The sequence below is a fragment of the Balaenoptera borealis genome (genome assembly GCF_965194805.1).
Source record: "Balaenoptera borealis genome assembly, chromosome: 15".
NCBI lineage: Eukaryota > Metazoa > Chordata > Mammalia > Artiodactyla > Balaenopteridae > Balaenoptera > Balaenoptera borealis.
In genome coordinates this window covers 84,042,856-84,056,965 of record NC_138871.1, presented here as the reverse complement: position 1 = coordinate 84,056,965, position 14,110 = coordinate 84,042,856, and the positions used below count along the sequence as shown (strand labels likewise).

The window sequence follows — 14,110 nt, the reverse complement described above, 5'->3', positions numbered from 1 at the left end:
TCCATCACGATCTGACCATAAGAACCTAGTAAATTTAGATATCAAGGGTTATTTGTGATTTTGTTAAGTCATCCTTATTTCTTCCTAGGTATCCTATTTAAAAGCTTATTTTTTTTTTAAGGGAAAAACTACCAATAATATGGTTATTTGATCAATTCTTATCTTCTTCATTAGACTGCTAATTCCGTAAGGGCAAGGACAGTGTCCATTTTTGACCATCATTTAAATCCTAGAATATAACATAGCAAACTCTACCACAGAGCCAATAAATATTTAATGAATGATTATAAAAGTTAACATCTACTGGATAATTAATAATAAATAATAACTGCTAACATTTATACTTGGATATCTAGTAGGATGACCAAAACTGAACTCCAAATCTTCACCCCTGAGTTTATTTCTCCTATAGTCTTCCCTGTTTTAGTAAATGGCATCTTCATTCTTCTAACTGCTCTGGCTATAAACCTCTGGCTCCTCTTTTTCTCATATAGCTCATAAAAACTCATCAGCAAATCACGTCAGTCCTACCTTCAAACAGTTTCAGAACCCAACCATTTCTAACTACCTCCACTGATACCACCCTGGTCCAACATTTTTTACAGGCATACGTTGTTTTATTGCACTTTGACTTACTGTACTTTGTAAATATTACATTTTTTACAAATTGAAGGTTTGTGGCAACACTGTGTCGAGCAAGTCTGTTGGTGCCATTTTTCCAATAGCATTTGCTTACTTCATGTCTCTGTCTCACATTTTGGTAATTCTCACAATACTTCAGACTTTTTCATTGTCATTATTATATTTGTTATGGTGATCTGTGATCAGTAACTGTTCTGGGGTGCCCCAAAGCATGCTCATATAAGACAGCAAACTTAATCAATAAATGTTTTATGCGCTCTGACTGCTCCATTGACCTGCTGTTCCCCTGTCTCTTTCCCTCATCTTGGGCCTCCTTATTCTCTGAGACACAACAATATCGAAATTAGGCCAATTAATGATCCTGCAATGGCCTGTAGGTGTTCAGATGAAAGGAAGAGTCCCACATCTCTCAATTTAAAGCAAAAGCTAGAAATGATTAGACTTAGTAAGAAAGGCATGATGAAAGCCAAGAGAAGTTGAAAGCTAGGCCTCTTGCGCCAGTTAGCCAAGTTGTGAATGCAAAGAAAAAGTTCTTGAAGGAAATTAAAAGTGCTACCCCAGTGAACACACAAATGATAAGAATGCAAAACAGCCTTATTGCTGATATGGAGAAAGTTTAGGTGGTCTGAATAGAAGATCAAACCAGCCACAACATTCCCATAAGCCAAAGCGTAATCCAGAGCAAGGCTCTAACTCTCTTCAATTCTATGAAGGCTGAGAAAGGTGAGGAAGCTGCAGAAGAGAAGTCTGAAGCTAGCAGAAGTTGGTTGCCAGTGAACTTTCCCCATAATGTCAAAGAGCAAGGTGAATCAGCAAGCGCTAATGTAGGAGATGCAGCAAGTTATCCAAAAGATCTAGCTGAGATAATTAATGAAGGTGGCTACGCTAACCAAGAGATCTTCCCTGTACATGAAATAGCCTTATACTGGAAGAAAAAGCCATCTAGGACTTTCATAGTTAGAAAGGAGAAGTCAATATCTGTCTTCAAAGCTTCAAAGTACAGGCTGACTCTCATGTTAGGAGCTAATGCAGCTGGTGGCTTTTAAGTTGAAGCCAATGTTCCTTTACCATTCTGAAAATCCTAGGGCCTGTAAGAATTATGCCAATCTACTGTCTATGCCTTATAAATGGAACAATGAAGTCTAGATGACAGCACATCTGTTAACAACATAGTTTACTAAATATTTTAAGCCCACTGGTGAGACCTATGCTCAGAAAAAAGATTCCTTTCAAATTATTATTTCTCATTAACAATGCACCTGGTCACCCAAGAGCTCTGATGGAGATGTACGATGATATTAATGTTGTTTTCATGCTTGCTAACACAACATCCATTCTGCTGCCCATGGACCAAAGAGTCATTTCGACTTTCAAGACTTATTATTTAAGAAATACATTTTGTAAGGCTATAGCTGCCATAGACAGCAATTCCCCTGATGGATCTGGGCATAGTCAACTAAAAACTTTCTGGAAAGCATTCACTACTCTAACTCTAGATGCCAGAAGGACATTCGTTACTCAAGGGAAGAGGTCAAAATACCAACATTAACAGGAGTTTGGAAGAAGTTGATTCCAACCCTCATGGACGATTTTGAGGGGTTCAAGACTACAGTGAAGGAAGTTACTGCAGATGTGGGGGAAACAGACTCATTGTTCTCTACCCCACAACTCGATTTGTTTTCTTCTGAGAAGACATCATAACTTGCAATTTTTTGATGCTGTTTCATTGTACTGTCTGAGTCCCATATTAGAATGTAAGCTCAACAAAGGTAGGGATTATCCAAAGAGGAAATAGCAAAGGTATACCAGAGAGCAACTGCAATGGGGTTGATAACAAAACAGAGTCACCAGATGTTAAACAGCATGGCAGGCACATTCGATTTCCAGCCAAAAAAAAGAGTGGAGAAACCTTGATGATTTCCTGGACATCAAGGTGAGACATCTTAGGAGAAAGAACCATGCTCTAAAGCAAGGCCTACTCTAGCACTACCTAACAAAGCCTTATAATACCAAACCCTAAAAGATCAAAAGGGGAGTAGAGTCTGGAGTCCTTAAAAGGACTTGGGAAACAACTTGGTCTTTAAACACATCTACATTTACAAAGTAAAAAACTAAGGCTCCAAAAGTTAAGGGTTATCAGCAAGTAACTGGACAGCTTATTAAAATGAAAATCAACACTTGTCAAAGAAAAATAACAAAATTCAGTCTCTATCACATATCAAAAAGGACCTGTACATAATTTAAAAATTACCTGACAGGCAAAGAGGAAAATGTGACTCATCATCAAGAAAAAAGCAGTCAATAGCAAACATCCCCAAAAGATGTTGGATTTAGCTAACAAATACTTTAAATATTTCTTATAAATATGTCCAAAGACCTAAAAGACAGTATGTTAAAGAAAAAAAGGAAAAAATAGTCTCAATGAATGAACAGAAGTAAATACCAACAGAGAAATGGAAACTAAAAAAAGAACCAATTGGAAATTCTATAACTGAAAAATAACTAAAATGGAAAATTCTTTGGAAGGGCTTAACAGAGAATAGAGATAGAAGGACATTCAGTGAACCTGAACACAAATCAATGAAGAGAATAAAGAGAAAGATGAATAAATGAAAATGAATAGAGACTTAAGGGCCTACAAGACAATTTTAAACAGTCTGAAATATGTGTAAATATAAACGGACTAAACACACAATTCACAGGCAGAGATTATGAGAATTAAAAAGCAAAACCTAACCTCATATATTTTAAATATAAGATCAAACAGGTTAAAAATAAAAAGATAGGAAAAGATACACCATGCAAACAGCAAGGATAAGAAAGTAGACAGAGCAATATTAATAACAAAGTAGACTTCAAGGCAAAGAGAAAAAAAGGATAATTCAGATAAAAGGAGTAATAATTCATCAGGAAGGCATTAAAAATTTTAAATATGTTTGTATCTAATAAATAAGCTTAAAAACTCATGAAGCAAAAATTGACAGAACTAAAGACAGAAACAGGCAAATCCTAATTTCAGCTGGAAATTTTAACATCCCTTCTCAGTACTTTATATAACAAATAAATAAAACATCCATATGGATAGAAAGAAAATACAGCCCAGGATGAAAACTGCCTAATCAAATTATAATTAGAAAGGTTATTATATCAATGGTTTATATCACTTATTATTTTGAAATACTTTGAAATTTAAAGTATTTTAAAATATTTTGAAATTTAAAGTGTTTTGATATACTGTAACTTTACATGAAAAGATTCCTATATGCCAAGGGCCAAATAAGTTATGATGAGGGTCACAGATTATATCCATCTTCTATATTAAATTACTAAACTGGAAAAACAATTCCTTTGATTTGTATGGTGTTATGCCATTTATAGAATGCTGAAGATAAATATATGGGAAAGCAATACGAAAACATGGGTGGGAGGGTGGGGGATTAGAGGATGAAGGATCCTAGTCTTAAAAGTAGAAATCCCTTCCACAGTAGATAGACCAGATTCTTACTTAGCAAATTATCTCAAAGCAAATGCTCAGTCCAGCAATGCTTTTAATAAAATGTTGTGGGTTTTTTTTTAAAGTTTAAAACATTACTAAAAAGAAACAGCTAAGGTACTCTCGCTTCTGTATTTATGCCATTCTTCAAATGTTCACTTATTCTAAGAATAAATCAGATTTGAATGTTATCTTAACTTCATTAGAAAAATCAATCATATAACAGTAAGAGCCAATTAATTTATACCATAATATTATTTATGTTTGACTCAGACCATGACAAGAGTTTTAAGAATTCTGCTATAAAGAACAGCTATGAACAGAAACTAAAAGATATTTGTCAGCTAGTAGGAAATAGTTAAACATTTATTTATGTTTAATCTTTTATATATGAATTAACTAAACAAAAACAAACCTAGAGAAAAGAGCCGTTCATTCAAATAAACAACAACACAGGCATAAGATGATTTTCTGAACATGAGAAAAATGCCTGTTCTTGGTGCTTTATTCTTGGTGATTCTTTATGCAAAACGGTTTCCCTTTCTGTGTTTCCAAAATGCTTACAATAATCTAATATCAAAATTAGTTGTGTACATGTCTGCTTCATAAGCTCCTTTAAGAACAGAATACAATACAAACTTTCATTTGTGAGGCTGCCTAGTGGTTGGCACAATGCTGAATTATCCAATTTAACAAATTCAGCAAAATTATAGCTATGAGATCTATAAAACTTTTAATAAATAAAGACAATTTTGGTTAGATGTTCTAGTTAATGAGGCCTGAATTTCATTTAAACTACTGTAATAGAACACTTTACAGGCTCATAACACAAGAGTCAGGAACCACCAGCTTGTAGTCTTTGACTTTATCTACAGAACAAACATTGAGGCAATAGTTGTATTCATGCCAAACGTCTGCCTCATACCTTAAAATACATTAGTACTAGTATTACAAAGTACTACAGTAAAGCACTGTTATTTCAGGAAAGCTGGTTTCCACTGACCTTCCTTGTGAGGATATCTCCTTCTGAATGATTCTATTATAATCTTCCTCAGCATCTCTGTACGTTCCCCTTTGTTCTCTAGCTCTTTCTCCTTTATTCAATATGGATGGATAAATAGATATAGTAGCGATTCATTACAACAATGCAGAGAGTACTGCTTAAAAGCATGGATGTAGATGTCAACAAACCTGGGCAAAAGTCCTAACTATTTATGAATTATGTGGCCAATTCACTTAATCTCTCTAAATTTCAGTGAATTCATCTACTTAAGAATCTCACAGAATTGTTGAAAAGATAAAACAAGATAATGAATATAAATACTTAGCACACAGAATACAGTCAATGAAAATGTTAGCTAATTCCACCATAGACAAATGGAACTCAGTTCATTCTGTTATGAAACTTTACATGTGTCTCCCCTATGTCACTAGTCCATGATTACCTAAAGGACAAAAACATTGCTTCTCTTCCAATGTCTCTATCTGTTAGAGAAAAAATTGCTATATTCCTAGTTTCTAATTTTAAAAGTGGATGAATGCAAAAGTACCAGCTAATTGACTATATGTATGTGGAAAAAAAAAAAAGATAATAAGGGTCAAAACAGTTAACAGTTTTATCTCAGCTGATGGAATTCTGAGGGATTTTTATTTTCTTAGATTTGTTTGTGTTTTTTATAGCTAATATGTACTTCTTTAAAAAAAATTTTTTTAAAGTAGATGAAACATTCCTAAGTGTAGCTAGAGACATGTTTGAAAAAGTCCTAAAATGGACCTAGATCTCCTAGAACACTTGTGGACAAAAACTTTTGAAAATCATTCTAACCAAAATGCCCCATTTCAGGCTTTAAATTTTATTTATTTATTTTTTTTTAATTTTTACTATTTTTTTTTTAAATTTTATTTATTTATTTATTTATTTATGGCTGTGTTGGGTCTTCGTTTCTGTGCGAGGGCTTTCTCCAGTTGTGGCAAGTGGGGGCCACTCTTCATCGCGGTGCGCGGGCCTCTCATTATCGCGGCCTCTCTTGTTGCGGAGCACAGGCTCCAGACGCGCAGGCTCAGTAATTGTGGCTCATGGGCCCAGCCGCTCCGCGGCATGTGGGATCCTCCCAGACCAGGGCTCGAACCCGTGTCCCCTGCATTGGCAGGCAGATTCTCAACCACTGCGCCACCAGGGAAGCCCTAAAATTTATTTTTGATATCAAAAATGACAATAGATTATTTTTACAAAAAGAACCAATGCATCTATTTGGCAGATCTGGAGCAGTTATTGTGTGCTGCTGGGGTTTCCACTAAAGACACAAGAAAAGCATGTCCTCCTGCTTTCTGCCAGGTCTGGTTGTGGCAGCTAAGATTGAACGGGGGAATACAGGAATTACCAAAACATGGAGGAAGGGAGATAATTTTTACAAATCAGAAATAACCCTGTAACCAGCAAGGAGACTGTTTTACTCCAAAGAGGACTAAAAAACCTGAGTTTACATGACAAGTGTTAGAGAATCATTTCCCATACACTCTTTCCTTCTGGTTGGTTCCACTTTAAAACCTTAGTTTAAAACCATTTAAATTAAGAGCAAGCCAGCAGGAGATTTAAAAAAAAAAACAAAGAACAAGATCCTCATCTCATATCAGCCTTGAGTTCTATCACTGTGAATCTGTATCCCCTTAGCATTCTGGATCCCCAGGGAGCACCTGAGCCCAGGGATCAGGACTAATCACAGTCAATTCACATCAATGAAAACTTTCTACATTTCAGGTTCTGTGTTGTACGGGACATAAAAAGACAAGAAAAATCCAATCACAGATATGATCTAGCTGCACAAACACGTCCTTTACCAATGTTCAAGACTGAATTAACAAATGGCTCCATGGTGAGGGTTCCCCCGTTTCTCCCTGTTGCTCTACAGACATTCCTACTAAACTGTGTACTTGACTAAAGAAGATCATCTTCCCAGATATAGGTGAACTATTTTCAGACACACAGCTATGAGCTCCTGATGGGAATGCCAAAAGTACTGAAAAGACACAGTTCCTGCCCTCAAAAAATTTACAATATAAAAAGATTCAAAGAAGTATACATATAAACTACAGCACAAGGCATAATATGGGAAATTAAATAAAGCAATCATAATTAAAAGATGCAGACGAGAGAGGGCACACTCAAAGGGTAGGAAGGAAAGCAAAAGGAATCAGGAAACTTCTCTTTTAAAATAAGTACTGAGAGTGAGCGAAACAACATTTTTGGAGGAACAGACAAGTAAACAAGAGCATGCGCTGAAATAAGTAGCCTGCTCAGAAAGGATAGCATGATGGAAAATAAGGGTTAAAAAGATTAATTGGTGATATCTTAAATAAGAGGGCCTAGAAGGCCGGGATGAAGACTTCATGCTTCATTTAGTAGGCAAGGGAGCCATAAAATGCAAAGGAGAGATACAATGACTGTATTTCAGAAGGGTCAATTTGGCAGCAGTTTGTATTAGATAGATCTATACTTCCCATCTTCATGTATCTCATTATAGAGAAGTGGGGAAATAAAGAAAACAAAATGAAACAAAGCATGTATGTTAGAAAAGCCCCATAGTTGATTCTATTATACCCTTATTGGCGTAGGAGTGGTATGTGAAAATACAAGGCTATGAAGTATGGGGAAAAAAGTTTGCCAAATAGTAATGTGGGTTCAGCTGAGCTTGGAGAGCATGAATCTGCAGAAGATTTAATAAATCCAGTCTTGGTATTTTCTCCATCAGCACTCCCAATCCAAAATCAATAGTACAATGGTGAAACTGTTAGCAGAAGTAGAAAACAAAGCAGGACACAAAGTAGGCCCTCATACCTCACTGGGAATGAAAGGGTATCTTGGAGAAAGGCGGTGGCAGTGAATACCCCCCAAAAAGTGGAGAGACTAGAGAAACATTATGAGCAGGACTTACTGAAAAATTAAATATAAGAAATGAGGGGAAGAGAAATCAATAATGACTCCCAATTTTTTGGCTTGAGCGTCAACTGGGTTGATGCTAGAGTCATTTATTTATTAAGATGGGAAAATAAGAGAAGGAACAGATTTGTGGAGGAAGAGCAAAGTTAGAGAGGGAATCAAGCATTCTAATTTCACATGTTTTAGATGTCTGTGATACATCTTAATGGAGTTGTCAAATAAGCTACCATGAATATGAGTTTGGAAAGCAAAGTAAAAGTTCTGAGCAGTAGCTATAAATTTGAGCCTTGACATCACATGGATCGTATTTAAAGTTAGAGGACTGCATGAACTTGCCTTGGGAGAAAATGCAGATCAAAAAAAATAAGAGCCTAGCCTTTGGGAACTACAATACTTACAAGTCAGGTGGAGAATGAACCACTAAGGAAACTGAGAAGGAAGAGCCAGCAATGTAGAAAAAATGGTGTTTCAAGAAAGGAGAACTGAATACTTGTAAGAGGTTAAGATGATAGTGAAACACCATGTAGCCAATAAAATTACATACAAAGTCTATATTGGCACAGAAAACTGGTTATGGCCATAGAGCAAAGAGAATGGACTCCGGAGTCCTCTGCCTAAGTTCAAATCTCAGTTCAACCATTTAGCAGCTGTGTGAACTCTCGCAAGTCATTTATCTTATCTACCTGAATTTCCCCATCTGTAAAATGGGAATAACAGTAGTTATACCATCTAGAAAGACTGTTGTAAAGACTGGTTACTATATACCAATTGCTTAGCAGCCTGCCTGGCATGTTGTAACTGTTATACAAGCGTGTGTTACTATTTACTGTTGCATAAAAAAACACAGGTTGTAAAACCATGTACATAATATGGTCCCTTAATATACATATATTACACATATCTTTAGAAACAGAAAAGTTGGAAAGCTATACATCAAAGTAATAAAAGTAGTTATCTCTCAGTAGTGGGACTGCAGGTGATTTTAAAAAGTATAATGTTGGCTTATTTTATTATTCTACTATGAACATATTTGATGTATAAATAAAATAATTTTTAATTTCAAGGGAGAATAATTAGCATTGATGCAATTTTTATAACTCAATACGGAAAGGTTTCAACTTTCCTAGAATGAAAATAATTAGAATAAAATATAAATATCCACTGAAAATAATTTGACACTAGTTTTGCAACAGTCCCCAAATATTTCTAATCATCAAAGCACTAAAAGATTACCAACAGGCTGGTTACCTTTATGTTTGAAAATGAGAATCGAGAGAAGACATGATAGAGATTTTCATATTTTACCTAATTCTAAGTAACTTAGACCTTTGAGAATGAGAATACATTCATATACTAATCTGTGTAGCTTTAAATAAAACCACCAAGAAAAAATTTAATGTCACATTTTCTTAAGGAGAATGAGTAGACAATATCGCAAAACCAATTAAAGGTTTCCAAACTCCAAAATAATAAGATATAACTTCAAAATAAAAATATTTCCACTGCTACCATGAAAACTTGTTTTTATACATCTCCCCCGAGTAAAGAATCATATGTAAGTAATTCCTAACATACACGCATTACATTTAAGAAGATTAATTTATAACTCTACTTTTAGAACCCAGACCACAATTTCTTTCTGAAACTATAACAGTTTCAAAACAAAAGCTCCATGAATGTAAAGGTGCCTTGTCTGAGTAGTTTACCTGTTTAACGTGTTGACGATAGTTATATGTTTATGATGATACTTGACATTTAATAAACATTTGCTAATCAACTAACCAAAGGAATATCTGAAGAACAATGTATATTCTACTAATAGAGAGGAAGACTGTATTTTTACCTTAAGAAGACATTTGCAAGGCTAGAATTTATAACTTTCTTTTTCAAAGAAAAGAGAATTAGTGTCCAAGAAAAGTTAATAAACAAAAAAAGTAAGCATGCATACCATGGTCAAAAGGTTATCTCACTGAAAAGTTCATCCTAACATACATACATACATACATACTGTAGTGGGGTGAATCATGTGTCCCCCTCACCCACAATTCACATTTTGAAGCTCTAACCTCTAGTACCTCAGAATGTGACTGTATTTGGAGACAGAGCCTTTAAAGACATGATTAAGTTAAAAAGAGGCAGTTAGGGATGGTGCTAATCCAACCTGACTGGAGTCCTTACGAGAAGAGGTGATGAAGGACATACAGAGCGACACACCAGGGATGTGCATGCACAGAGGAAAGACCATGTGAGGACACAGTGAGAAGGTGGCCATCTGCAAGCCATGGAGAGAGACCTTGGAAGAAACTAAACATGCTAACACTTTGATCTTGAACTTCTACCCTCCAGAACTGTAAGGAAATAAATTTCTGTTGTTTAAGCACAGTCTGTGGTATTTTGCTATGGCAGCCCTAGCAAATTAACATACACAAATATATATGAAAGTAAGAACAACACTTCTGATTATTTATTCCAAATTAAAACTCATTTAATGCCATAAATCCACAGAAACTGACAATAGTGACAACAGCTAGTATTTACTTGATACCTACAATGTGCCACGTCCATGATAAGTACCACATATGTATAACATAATTTAGTCCTCACACAACCTCTTATAAAAGTTCTATTATTAGTGCCACTCCAAGATAAAGAAATGAAACCTTTGATGACAGGACATCTGCATACCACAGAACAGAAACAAAAGTAGATGGCTTTGACTGTTTTTCCACAGTACCAGAGTACTTTATGCAAAAATATCTATTAAAAGTTGAACATTACTACCTTAACTATAAAAACATGTTTTGTTAAGCCAATATGTGAAATTAGTAAATGAGTCTTTAAAAGGATCTTAACTGCTTTTCCAGCAGGCTCCAATTTTAGCCTACAATTTATTACCTATTCACTATGTGTCAGATACTATTCTAGATATTTTCCATATATTAGCTCATTTCACACTCATAGCAACCTATGAATAATGAACTATTATTATCTTCACTTTACAAATGAGGACACTAAGTCAACAAAGAAGTTAGGTAGTTGAGAGGTCTAGCTCCAGAGTACATGCTCTTTTTTTTTTAAAAGCCAGTTTCACATTTATTTATAAATTCATTTCAAAATCCTTGATTCACCTTTTTTTTTTTTGGCCACACCTCACAGCATGTGGGATGTTAGCTCCCCGACCAGGGATGGAACCTGCACCCCTGCAGTGGAGGCGCAGAGTCTTAATCACTGGACCACCATGGAAGTCACCAGAGTACATGCTCTTAATCAATATACTATACTGACTCGTACTATGTTCCATCAAAATGAGATGTGATAAAATATTCCAAAAGAGTAGAATCCAAAAACAAGAGGGATATTAGATAAAACCATCCATTGTTGTGGACCTTTCATGATATAAAAACATAAATGTACATCTCCTCTGTAGATAGGGGAGAAAAAGACAAAAGACAACAAGCTGAACAAATTTTGCCCTCCTGGGATTATAGAACTTTTCAATCCACGAGAAATGCCTTTTCTGATGAGGAAATCTACACCCAAATAAATTAAATGACTTGTCACTTTCCTGACTCATGACATTTTCACATGTATTCCCTCTGTATTTTAACTCCCACTCTATCCCCACTTCTTCATGTGGCCAACTCCTTTAACTTAACTCAAATGTCACTTTCTCACAGCAAGACCTTTCCTAACTGCCCAGTCTGAGTAAGGCACATTCCTCCATTATTCTCTCTCAGAGCATCCAGATCTTTTCCTTCATAGCATTTATTGTAATCTGAAAAAACTTTACTTGTTTAAAGTAAAATTCTTCCTCTCCTCCACAAAACTACCACTTTCAGCAAGATAGAGGCTATATTACTGTATCTTTAGAGGCTAGAACAGCTCCTGGAACATAACAGATCCTGATTAACTATTTCATTGATGGATATAGATAAATGCGCTGTTTTATGTCTGACAATTAATTGCTAACATTTACTAAACACTTACTATTGAATATATTCCAGGAACTGTTCCAAATGCTTTATATATATTGTCACATTTAATTCTTCCAGTAATCTCATGAGGTATAAACACTATTGTTATCTTCATTAACAGATAAGAAACTAAGCACAGAGAGATTAAGTAACTTGTCTGAAGTCACAGCTAGACAGCGAAAGAGTCAGAATTCAACCGTAGGTAGTCTGGACCCTAGCTCTTATACTGTGGTATAGTTGCTGTGACATACCGAAGTTACTTTTACAATGAGAATTTTCTACGTGGAAATTGATTGGTAGGTCCTCTGTGACAACATATCTTTACTTGACCAGAAAAAGCATTTCACAAGGGAAGACACATTTGTACCTACTACTGTAACACTTTCTTCAGATGACTAGAAAAAATAATCATAAAGATGTGCCAAATATGGAACATTCCCTACATATCTGCCTAACTAACTTATCTTCCACATACGAATCAACTTCAAAAGGCTATGGGAGAAGCACTTGGGCTTTCCCTTTTCAATCTCATTCTTCTTTTTAAGAGTCCCTGCCTAAGGTAACAACCAAGAACTAAAGCCAAAACAAACATGTACAAGCTCTCAGGTCAGGTCATCGAATTAGTGGAACGTTGAAATATTTTTCATTTTTAAAAACATATGACTTTGTTTCTGCATATCCTGTGGCCAAAATGAAATACGGGATGGAAATTAACAACAAAAATAAAAGCCTCTGTTTCTGTTTTCCTTTCCTTTAACATATTGAACTTTAATGATCAAATTAATCTAACACAGAACAATGACTACCCTGACGCAAAAACATGACAAGTCAAGGTCTGTCATATTTCCCTCCAAAAATACAACTTCAAATTCTAGTGTTTATTCCCTAACCACAATGAAATAAGTATGAAGAAACAATGTGCCTGTTTCAAATACATGTATTGTATTTGAAACATGCACACAATAGTATGACTCCTATATCAAATACTAAATAATAATAATGGTTAACAGAGAACACTACAACCAGGCTTATTTATTTTGTTAATTCATTTAGTTTCCTATAACAACCCCCATAACATAGTTGTTATTATCTGTATTCTACAGGTTGGAACTCAGAGAGATTGAGAAATCTGTCTGAACTCAACATGATCTTTTGAGTTTGACCATGGCAGAGCTAGGATTCAACTACTTTATAATTTCCCTATCTTACAGAAACTTTCATATCAACTGTCATGTAATCTAATCTCCCACCCTACCCACTAGAGCATTCTACCAGCTGAAGCTTCAGCACTTTCACTGACTAAGAACAAAAGTAAAACAAAAACAAAACCTCATTACTTTTGAAGGCAGCCCATTCTTCAAATCTACTCCCAATCAACGGCTCAATTCCTTCAACCATACCTCAGATGGCATTATTTCAAGTGCTTGAGCATTATTCGTCCCTTTTAAAACAGGGCAACAGGGCATCTAGAGTGGATTGAATATGCCAGGTATGGCCCAGTCATCTCAAATTAGAGAAAAACCTATCTCTATTATCTTAGAAATTTATTACAGCAGTCCAAACTTTACTATTTTGGGTAGCCACATCACCAATGACTTTTGCCTGGTTTACATTCAGGAAAACTGTTCTTTAATTCATAATCACTGTTAAGCAATCTATTCCTTGAGTTCTTCACACCCAAGTACAGGTTATTATCCTGGTTAAATTTCACTTCTTCTATTTGGCTAATGACCTCCCCATTTGATGATTTCTGGGTTTTGGCTCATCTTCATACTTCAGTTTTAACTCATTTGCAAAGTTATTCAACATGCCACCATTGCCTCCATACAAGTCATTAATAAAATGTTTAATAGGAGAGGAAAGAATCCTAAAACCTGACCTTGGGGATCTCTGTCCAAGGAACCATTCATGCCTTCATCGGGCTCCTTAGAATACAGCTATTAACGTAGTTATAAAGCTCCCTATCCATATGCTTATTCGTTGACACTTCTCCGTATCATCCTAAGTATGTCAGACTTTTTCAAATATCTTATGGATATATATTACACCTATTGCACTATCCTG

The 14,110-nt window shown here is 35.3% G+C and overlaps 1 protein-coding gene across 2 annotated transcripts in view; it reads right to left on the bottom strand.

Moving 5' to 3' along the window:
• Positions 1 to 14,110, bottom strand: part of ROCK2 (Rho associated coiled-coil containing protein kinase 2) — a 140,552-nt gene that overhangs the window by 69,485 nt on the left and 56,957 nt on the right. The window lies entirely within an intron of this gene.